Consider the following 8,013-nt stretch of genomic DNA (forward strand, 5'->3'; position numbering starts at 1 on the left):
TCATGGCTCCAGCCTCACCTCATGGCCAAAGAGACCGCCTTCTAGGCCGTCCCAACTTATATAGCTCCTGTGACCTCATCCACCTGGGCCAGTGGAGGAGCTCCGGTTGGCTGTCGGCCAACCCATTTGAAATACCTCACTTGTTACCGGGCAGATTCCAGCTCCCCAGGTAGAAAGCCCTTACCCAGGTACCAGTCACGTAGGCAGAGGGAGCAGGTTTCCCCCCCCCTCAGGAATGCAGCCAGCTCAAGTTCCCTAAAGAGACAGGGTAAAGGTGTGGTCTCCTCTGCTGAGCCCCCCCTACTCAAATGGTCACAGCACAGAGATATTATCACAGTGTCAAAGGGCAGAGATTTTGGGGAGAAACCAAGGTGGCTTTCTGCTACACCCTTCACTGTTGCTAAATTCATGGTGGAAACAGACGTCGCTTTTGTGCCACCATAAAAATGTTCATGATGGTGCAGCAGCCAAACAAACAGACATCCCTGTCCTTTGCCACACCACAAATGCCCCCAGTTTGTGGCTGCGATAAAGTTTGTATCCATTTGTAACTCTTTAGCAGCAGGAGTAGATTCATTTTATGGCATGAGAGCACAGACTGCTTGGGGCTGCCTGCACTCTCCAGCCTCCCCAGGCAGGTGCTCTGGGGCCTTGAGGGACTTGGTCCTGCACACTCTGGGAAAGTCTGCGCAGGACTAGGCCCTTCAAGCCCTGGGAGCCCCTGCCCAGCTTTCCCTGCTTATTGAGAAACGTCCCCAGGATCTCCAGGTCATTTGTTGGTATGCGGGAAAAGTCACTTACCCAGACACACCCCCAGACAGCCCAGGAGGTAAGTGGGGAAAGCCAACCAGGCACTCCCAGGAGCCCTGGGAGACCACATTGCCCATCCTCCAGCAGCATCAACGGGCAAGATGAAGGACAACGTGTGTTTTGCCCAGTGAAGCAGATCACCTGAGCTGGGACAGCTGAGCCACTTCATATGGTGACACCTACTTCCAGCATCAGCATCTGCTTTGAGTTTGCTGGGATGGCAGCACTTACTGCCTGCTACTGTTCATTTCTATCGTGGTAGCACCCAGACACAGCCCCCAGTAGGACTGGGAATACTATCACAATTAGGATCCTGGAAATACTAGCAGGCTGATGAAGCCATCCTCTTGGCCCTGCTTGGAGTATTTGGCCCAGCATCCTCAGTTAGCATATTGCATGTCTAATGGCAGCACGCAAAGCTCTGCCGTGCAGGTGGGAGGACGCAGCCACGTCCCTAATTCAGCCTGTGGGGGTTATCTTAAACAAATCTCTCCTCACAGATGCACTGTGTCTGACTAATCCTTCCTGTGAATAATCGTTATACAACACAATTAGCAGACAGTGTCTGACCTGCATAGTTTTAATCCTGCATGTGGGCTGAAAATCAATAGTCTGCTAGAGATGTGCTGATGCTACTAGGAAACCAGCTCCTCTCCGTATACCACAGCGAAGCCACGCTGAAAGCAAAAAGTGTTGCTAAACAGTGGTAGGGGAATTGTTGGCCCTCCTTTTGCTTCTGGTATCTGGGGAGGTGGGGGTTCATCGCAGGCATTGGGTGTTGGCCCCAGCAAAGCCTGGGGATTTTGCCTAGGATGTGCCAATGCTACTGTTAGGATTTTAAAATCCCAGAGATTCTTCACCAGAGGGTCTTGCCCCTCCAATTGCCACTGTTGGGGTCAGGAAGGAATCCTACCTGACGGTCAGATTGGCACGGGTTGTGCAAGTTACGTGCCTTTCTCTGAATCAGGGGACAGACCTCTTCCTTGCATCTCCTGAGCATATTTTAGCACACTGCAAGGGTGTTTCAGAAGCCAACGGCCAAATGGCTGCTCACGCTGCATGCCTGTGACAAACTCGAAACACTATGCACAGCGGAAGTCTGTGCTCAGATGAACTTGCAGCGTTGCAACTTAAAAGATCATATAAGATTTTTCCCTTGAAACAGAACTATTGTAAGAGGAAACTTCAGGAACTAAGGGAAATTGCCATTCGTGTCCAAAACACCCTTGCACTTCCTGGCCATGCAGTGGCAGGACACTGACAGTGCCCTCACCTGCCTGCCATACCGGTAGCAAGTAGTTTTGGCCCTTATGCCCGGTAGTTGTGCATGAGGCTTGTTCCCAATGTTTTTTAAGAACAGGATGGACCAACATTTGTCCAGGATGGGCTTGTTGGGGCTGATCCTGCCTTGAGTAGAGGGCTGGACCAGCTGCCCTCTTGAGGTCCCTGCCACCCCAACTTTCCTATGACTCCATTAAGCCTCTGCTGAGTTAACAGACATACCTGCCGTGTAAAAATCTGGCCCTGCCTGTTTCCACCTCGGCATCTCTCATGTTCGCCTTTCGTTGTGTTCCTTCTCTTCCAGATCTGGAGTCAAACATTGTATGCAACTACTCAAGTCTTACATCGGTGCTGGCCCGACCGTACAACGGCACCAAGTCTGTTTGCAAGAACAAAAGAACAAAAGTGCAAGGGTCACTTTATGCATTCTTTAGTGTTTTTTTGTAAAAGCTGCTTTTTTCTAATGTTCTGCCTCTCTTTCCTCCCCTGCCCCCTAAACCCACACACATCGCGTAACACCATGTACTGACACTGAGCAATAGTCATGGTTTCTCTCTGGTCCTATCATTTTGAAGCTCAGAAAGTTCACCTGTCAAAAATACCCAGTTCTGTGGTGCAAAGATGCCCGGGTCTTGTTTTGTTTGTTCGTATGGGTTTTCTCGGGTTTTTTATTTCTGTTGTTGTCGTTGACAAGAGTCTAGATTTTATTTGACTAGTGAGGGCGGTTGATGTTCAGGGTACTATGTGAAAAGCACAGCGCTGGTAGGCAAGTTTATTCCAATTTGGTTTCCTTCTTTTTTAGGTTAATAATATAAATTATTTAATCTTCCATAACATATTACGAGAAAATTGGTGTCTTCCAGATAGCTGTTATGATAGACTATAATTCATTACCTGCATTGAAATACCCAGCACATCCCTTGTTTGTAGAGTGAGAAACTATAAATATTAGCAGCATAACATGCACGCATCTTAGGAGACAGGTTGACCGGTTGCTACCAGGGCTTTGGTCTGCTTTTGGAAACAGGGAGAATGCATTTCATGGGATGGGAAGGGAGAGGTGGAGAGGAGATGCACAGAGCATAGGAGCTGCATCTTGCTGAGTTAACAGACATACCCCCTGTCCCAATCCGGGTCATTTTCATCATGTAATAAAATCAGACAGCTCCTTCCCATTTGGTAGGAAGCTGCAGCTTGCTGACAGATGTATGCTGGGCCGCTGTAAAAAGGAAACAAAGGGATTTCCAGTTATTAGTCATGAGAGCCTCTCGAGGATCCAGCAATTGGGGAAAAACAAGATTGGATAAGGCGAGGGAGAAGAGCGTCTCGGCAGAGCTGCGGAGAATAGAGGCTGCTTTGCCCTGCACCTACTCTGGGCACAGACTCCCCAGCGCAAGGCTTGTGACTAGACTGAGCTGCTTTCTAGCTCAGACTCCCTTGGGGGACATTGATATCATGGTGTAATTTGGGTTTTAAGAGCAGGCAGAGGTGTCTCCACTTGCATTGATTGCTAATTGAGCGTAACTGTGCTACAGCTAGGCCAGTCCCAACAGAAACTCCTGGGTCATCGTTTCCTTCCGCCCACAGTTTAACTCTGTAGGAGTCGCGGGGAGAGCTTGGCCTGAGCACAGTTTTGCGCTGTCGAGAATGCGGCACTACAAAGGTGCACTTGCCAGCAGGTGGGATCCAGGGGGATGGAGATCGTGCTGCTTTGAAGGTAAAAGATGAGGGAAAATGGGGACTAGCATGAAGCAATAGCAATAAATTTGTTGCCTTTCCAGCTGTAAGGCATGTCACCGGAAAGGGCGGTACTCAGCCATTTACTTTGGCTTCGAAACTAAGGGCAGCAGGTTTGCCCAGCTGTTGGGTATAGATCTGCACGTGGATGCCCAAGAGACGACGCGCTCTTGTAGTCGCCCAGGCCTAGTGCGCAATGCGTTGGGTTTTTGCAAAGCGTCTGAGCAGAGCAATAAAGTTTGGCAGTGGGGCAGGGGGGGAAGGAGGAGCGAATGATGTTGAAGGGAAATTAGATTTTTTGGTTTGGAACTATTATTCCTAAACCCAGCACAAAGGGAGAAATTTTAGAGAAATGCTTCTTTTCTTTGCCTCGAGTTGTGCCAAAAGAGTTGTGTGCAGCTAACAGTAGGTCTGTCGCCGTGACTTCTCTTGGGCGGCAGGTCAGTGGCAACGGGGCAATCTATTTTTTTTTTTTTTTTTTAATAGTAAGCATTTAAGTCAAACCCAGCCATATCAATGGGGCCGCCAATAGGTCTGGCCTCCATACCCAGCCCAAGCGAGTGGTGTTACCCGATCGTTGTCCGACGTCTGTGCTAACTGCTGTGCTCTGTCCTGTGTATGCCGGTCTCTTCGAATCTCACTAGGGATAGCACAAGAGTGACCCATGCAAGGGCCCTGCTCGCCACTCTTCTTAGGCTTCTCCCCAGACTACATTATCTGCGTTTTTGATGTCAGATCCTAGAGTCTTTTTAAACGCACATAAAACCACCACGTCTTTACACCACTGGTTCAGCACCTGTGGGGGATTATGTGAGCGCTTAAGGATTTCCCAGCCTGGTGCCTGCAGTTTTCCTTGAGGAAACTCAGTGCAGGGAGCGTGGCCGTGACCGGGCGCTTTGACTCTTCTTTCCCAACCACTTTTTTTTTTTTAATCTTGGTCTTCGATCCAGTGAAGCAGCGGCATCAGCAACGCCGCGCCATGCTTTTTATATTTTCAGAAGGAACTCGTTTTATACTAGCCGAGCTCTGATCCACCTTCTCCCCCCACGCGTTCGGCCAGCAAACCAGTAAAAAACCCTCACCCACGTTTCAGTCCCTTGTTGGGGGGTGGCTTCTCCAACCCAGTGCTGCAGGGGATGGGAAAGCAACATTTCATAGGGATTAACACTGTGTGGTACTTTGTGTTGCACTGTGCTTTGGTAAAGAAAAAGGAAAAGGAGTGGGGAGGAAATGGAAATATTCCCAGTGTTGACCTGTGTCGGCTTCGCAAGGTCCTCCTGTCTTCAGGTTAGGACATCGAGGGAATCGGGTGTTTTCAACTGGTGTAACAACTTGCTGCTTTTGCTGTTTGTAGCACACTGAAATTAAATCTAGACAACGTCCCCCTAAACAAGATGGGGATATAAGAGCGCTCAAATACCCTTCTTTGCTCTTGCTCTTTTGTGGGTCTCACATTAAAGCGGCTACATCTCAAAATTGATCTGCCAGTAATGTTTAAATATGCTGCACTGAGCACACACCATAGAATAAGTTGTGCTTGTGAACATAGTGGGAGGTGAAGTGACACAGTCCCAGCCCCCTTTTTTCATCCTGCTTTGGGCTCTGCAAACAAGGGTCGCTCCAGACACCTCTCTGGGTTGCTGCTGTTCTTCCTGTATATCACAATCGATTCGCCCTTCCGCCTCTTGACGAAGGACCCTGGAAATGGCGCTCTCCCTTCCCTTTCCTTTCCCGAAAGAAAATGCCAGGCTTTTTATTAGAGAGAGAGAGAGAAGGTACGACATGTGTACTACAGGTTGACAAGAAAAGCCTTCTCCTCCACCTTCAGGTTTTCTCAGAGGACTGTTAACTCCCCCAAATCAAAGTTCTGCCTTTCGGCATCGAAGTTTTGAAAGCTGTTCAGGCCTCTGTTGGACCTGTTTTGCACGGATAATAATGAAGGCCCTAAAGAAAAAGGGATAGGGCCTTTATGAAGCAGAGAGATGCACCATTATGATCCCTGTTGATGAGATCTGTTGAGGTTTGGGGTTTTCTTTTCCCTTCTTGGCTTGGATGAGGAGCAGACCTGCTGCATACGACCATGTTACGCAGGGGCTGAGAGGCTCACTGGCACCCTGGGAGTAGAGAGACATAGAGTCGGCTTGTGGGCAAATAGCATTGACTCACCACCATCTTGCCAAGGCTGTCAGCATCTATTTTTGGATTTTCCAATGTAGCAGGACTATTTGAAGCCCAACCTTGAGCAGTCACCTGAACAGGTAAACCTCAGAGGGCTCTTCCCGGTGACTTGGCCGTCTCTGTTTTGACTAGTGCAGCACAGGCCATTGGGCTGCGGGACCTGGTCATGGATGCAACAGTTTGCCCCAACCCTTTTGCCTCGAAGATGGTCAGGCCTTACAGGAATGGCCACAGATGCCCACCCCCTCCCCTTCTTCTCCCCGCTCCATGATGTACAAGGGGTCAGAATCTGAACCTGGGCCCAAATGTTGCAACACGTCCTTTTTCCTTTAACAAGGGCCTCCACTAAAACACCAGCGGCACAGTTCACATGGACTGCGGACCCCCAGCTTGTGACGTGGGCTGGATTTTAATTCCCAAGATACCTGGCTTCTCCACTGGAGCCTCGCTGTCTTGCAATCCTTTAGGATCATCCCATTAGTCAAGGATCCTCTCTGGCAGGCATCTGCTGAGCAGTAGGCTACTGCAACCATAGTTGTAGGAGAAACGGGTATTGTAAACCTGTTTCAAGCAAGTTGCTGCTTTTGTAGGGAACAGAAACATCCTGCACATTTACCAGTACAAGCATTTCTTTGGCCTAGCCCTCCAAAGGGATCCTGTGTCCTTTCCATGTGATGTGGCCGCTGAAATCACGAGACCACGTAGGTTGCTTTTATTCTCTCTAGGCTCCCAATTTCTTCCCCCTTTTTCTGCTCATGAATGCTTTCTCTGCTGCAAATACTGCCGTGTTTAGCTGTTTCAGGCATCATGTTAGATAAGAGCTTGAGGGTTTCTGTTATAACACAGAAAGTAGAAAGCAGCCATCACCGAAAGGTGGATTTGTCAGGTGGCCATCGCCTAGGGCAAGGGAGAGTGCCAGGAACGCAGTGTGGACGCGCCTGCGTCTACAAGAGCCCCAGTGTCCTGCAGATCAGGAACAGGAGGTCGGGGGGAGTCTGCTCTTCCATAGTGTCTGTTCGTGCTCTCAGCCCTGGGGTAAATGTTTTTTGCTCTCCTCTGTATTTTGCTGGGCTTTTTACATACATGGCTGTGGTGTCAGCTGAGTAGTGCGAGATGCCTGTTAAAAAGCTTCTGCCCATTAGCCACCTGGGCAGGGACGGAGGCTGGGAAGGACCGAGAGCTTTTGAGGGGACTTGCAGAAAAGCCTGGGGCTCCCGAAGTATTCGGCAATGCCCTAAATGCTACTGTGGCTGGACAATGTAGATAGATAAAGAGGGGCTACTCACCTCCAGCCTGGCTCCTACCATCCCTCGTCCCCTTTCAGATTCCCTTTGAATCAGCAACCGGGGTTAAAGTCCAACAGCAAGAAATCCCTGCAGCCCACCCCTTAGTGGAAATAAGTTCACGGTCAAATCCACAACGAGATCACTTGGAGCTGGTGTGTATCTCGTGTGCAGTGGTGCAGGCTCGCAGAGCTTCACCCAGCTGCCCTGGCTACCCTCTGGGTTGGTGCATGGCAGCGAGGTGGCAGACTCTGCTGTGGCACATCCACGTCGGCTTCTGAAGTGGCGGCCTCTTGTTGGAGGAATGAAATAGCAAACCGTTAGTAGAGGGGCTACAAAACCACAGGAGAGCCAAACCTCTACAGAGCCTTGGACGCAGCAACTAGAGAGTCGGAGGTGCCAAGAGGCAGTTAGATTGTAGGACCACATCCATTTCCACCCAACCAAAGCGCAAGACTGAGCTTTGTAGCTGCCCGGTCAAACAAGCTGAGAAGTAGCCACCCAGGGCTTTTTCTGTAAAGGCCCATAAGCATTTTCTCTCTCTTGAGCATATCAGTGCTGTGAAGTGGGATTGCAGCAGGGTGCTGATTAACCTGTGTTTGCATGGGCTCTGTCAGCGGCGCTGGGTGCTGCGGTATCAGATCCACTGGTCGCCTGTGAGGCATCCTAGAGACCTTCCAGGGCCGCGTTTGAAAGAGGAGTCTGGGTGGGTACAAGGCCAAGA

General features: G+C 49.9%; 1 protein-coding gene across 1 annotated transcript in view; it reads left to right on the plus strand.

The window, feature by feature from the left end:
* Positions 1–3,320, plus strand: part of FAM168A (family with sequence similarity 168 member A) — a gene marked incomplete at its 5' end in the record, with an annotated part of 62,959 nt that extends 59,639 nt beyond the window's left edge. The window contains one exon of the mRNA XM_019505924.1: positions 2,396–3,320. The remainder of the gene's footprint in view (positions 1–2,395) is intronic.
* Positions 3,321–8,013: the final 4,693 nt, after the last annotated feature.

This window comes from Gavialis gangeticus, unplaced genomic scaffold (assembly GCF_001723915.1).
Source record: "Gavialis gangeticus isolate Ggan-Ray unplaced genomic scaffold, GavGan_comp1, whole genome shotgun sequence".
Lineage (NCBI taxonomy): Eukaryota > Metazoa > Chordata > Crocodylia > Gavialidae > Gavialis > Gavialis gangeticus.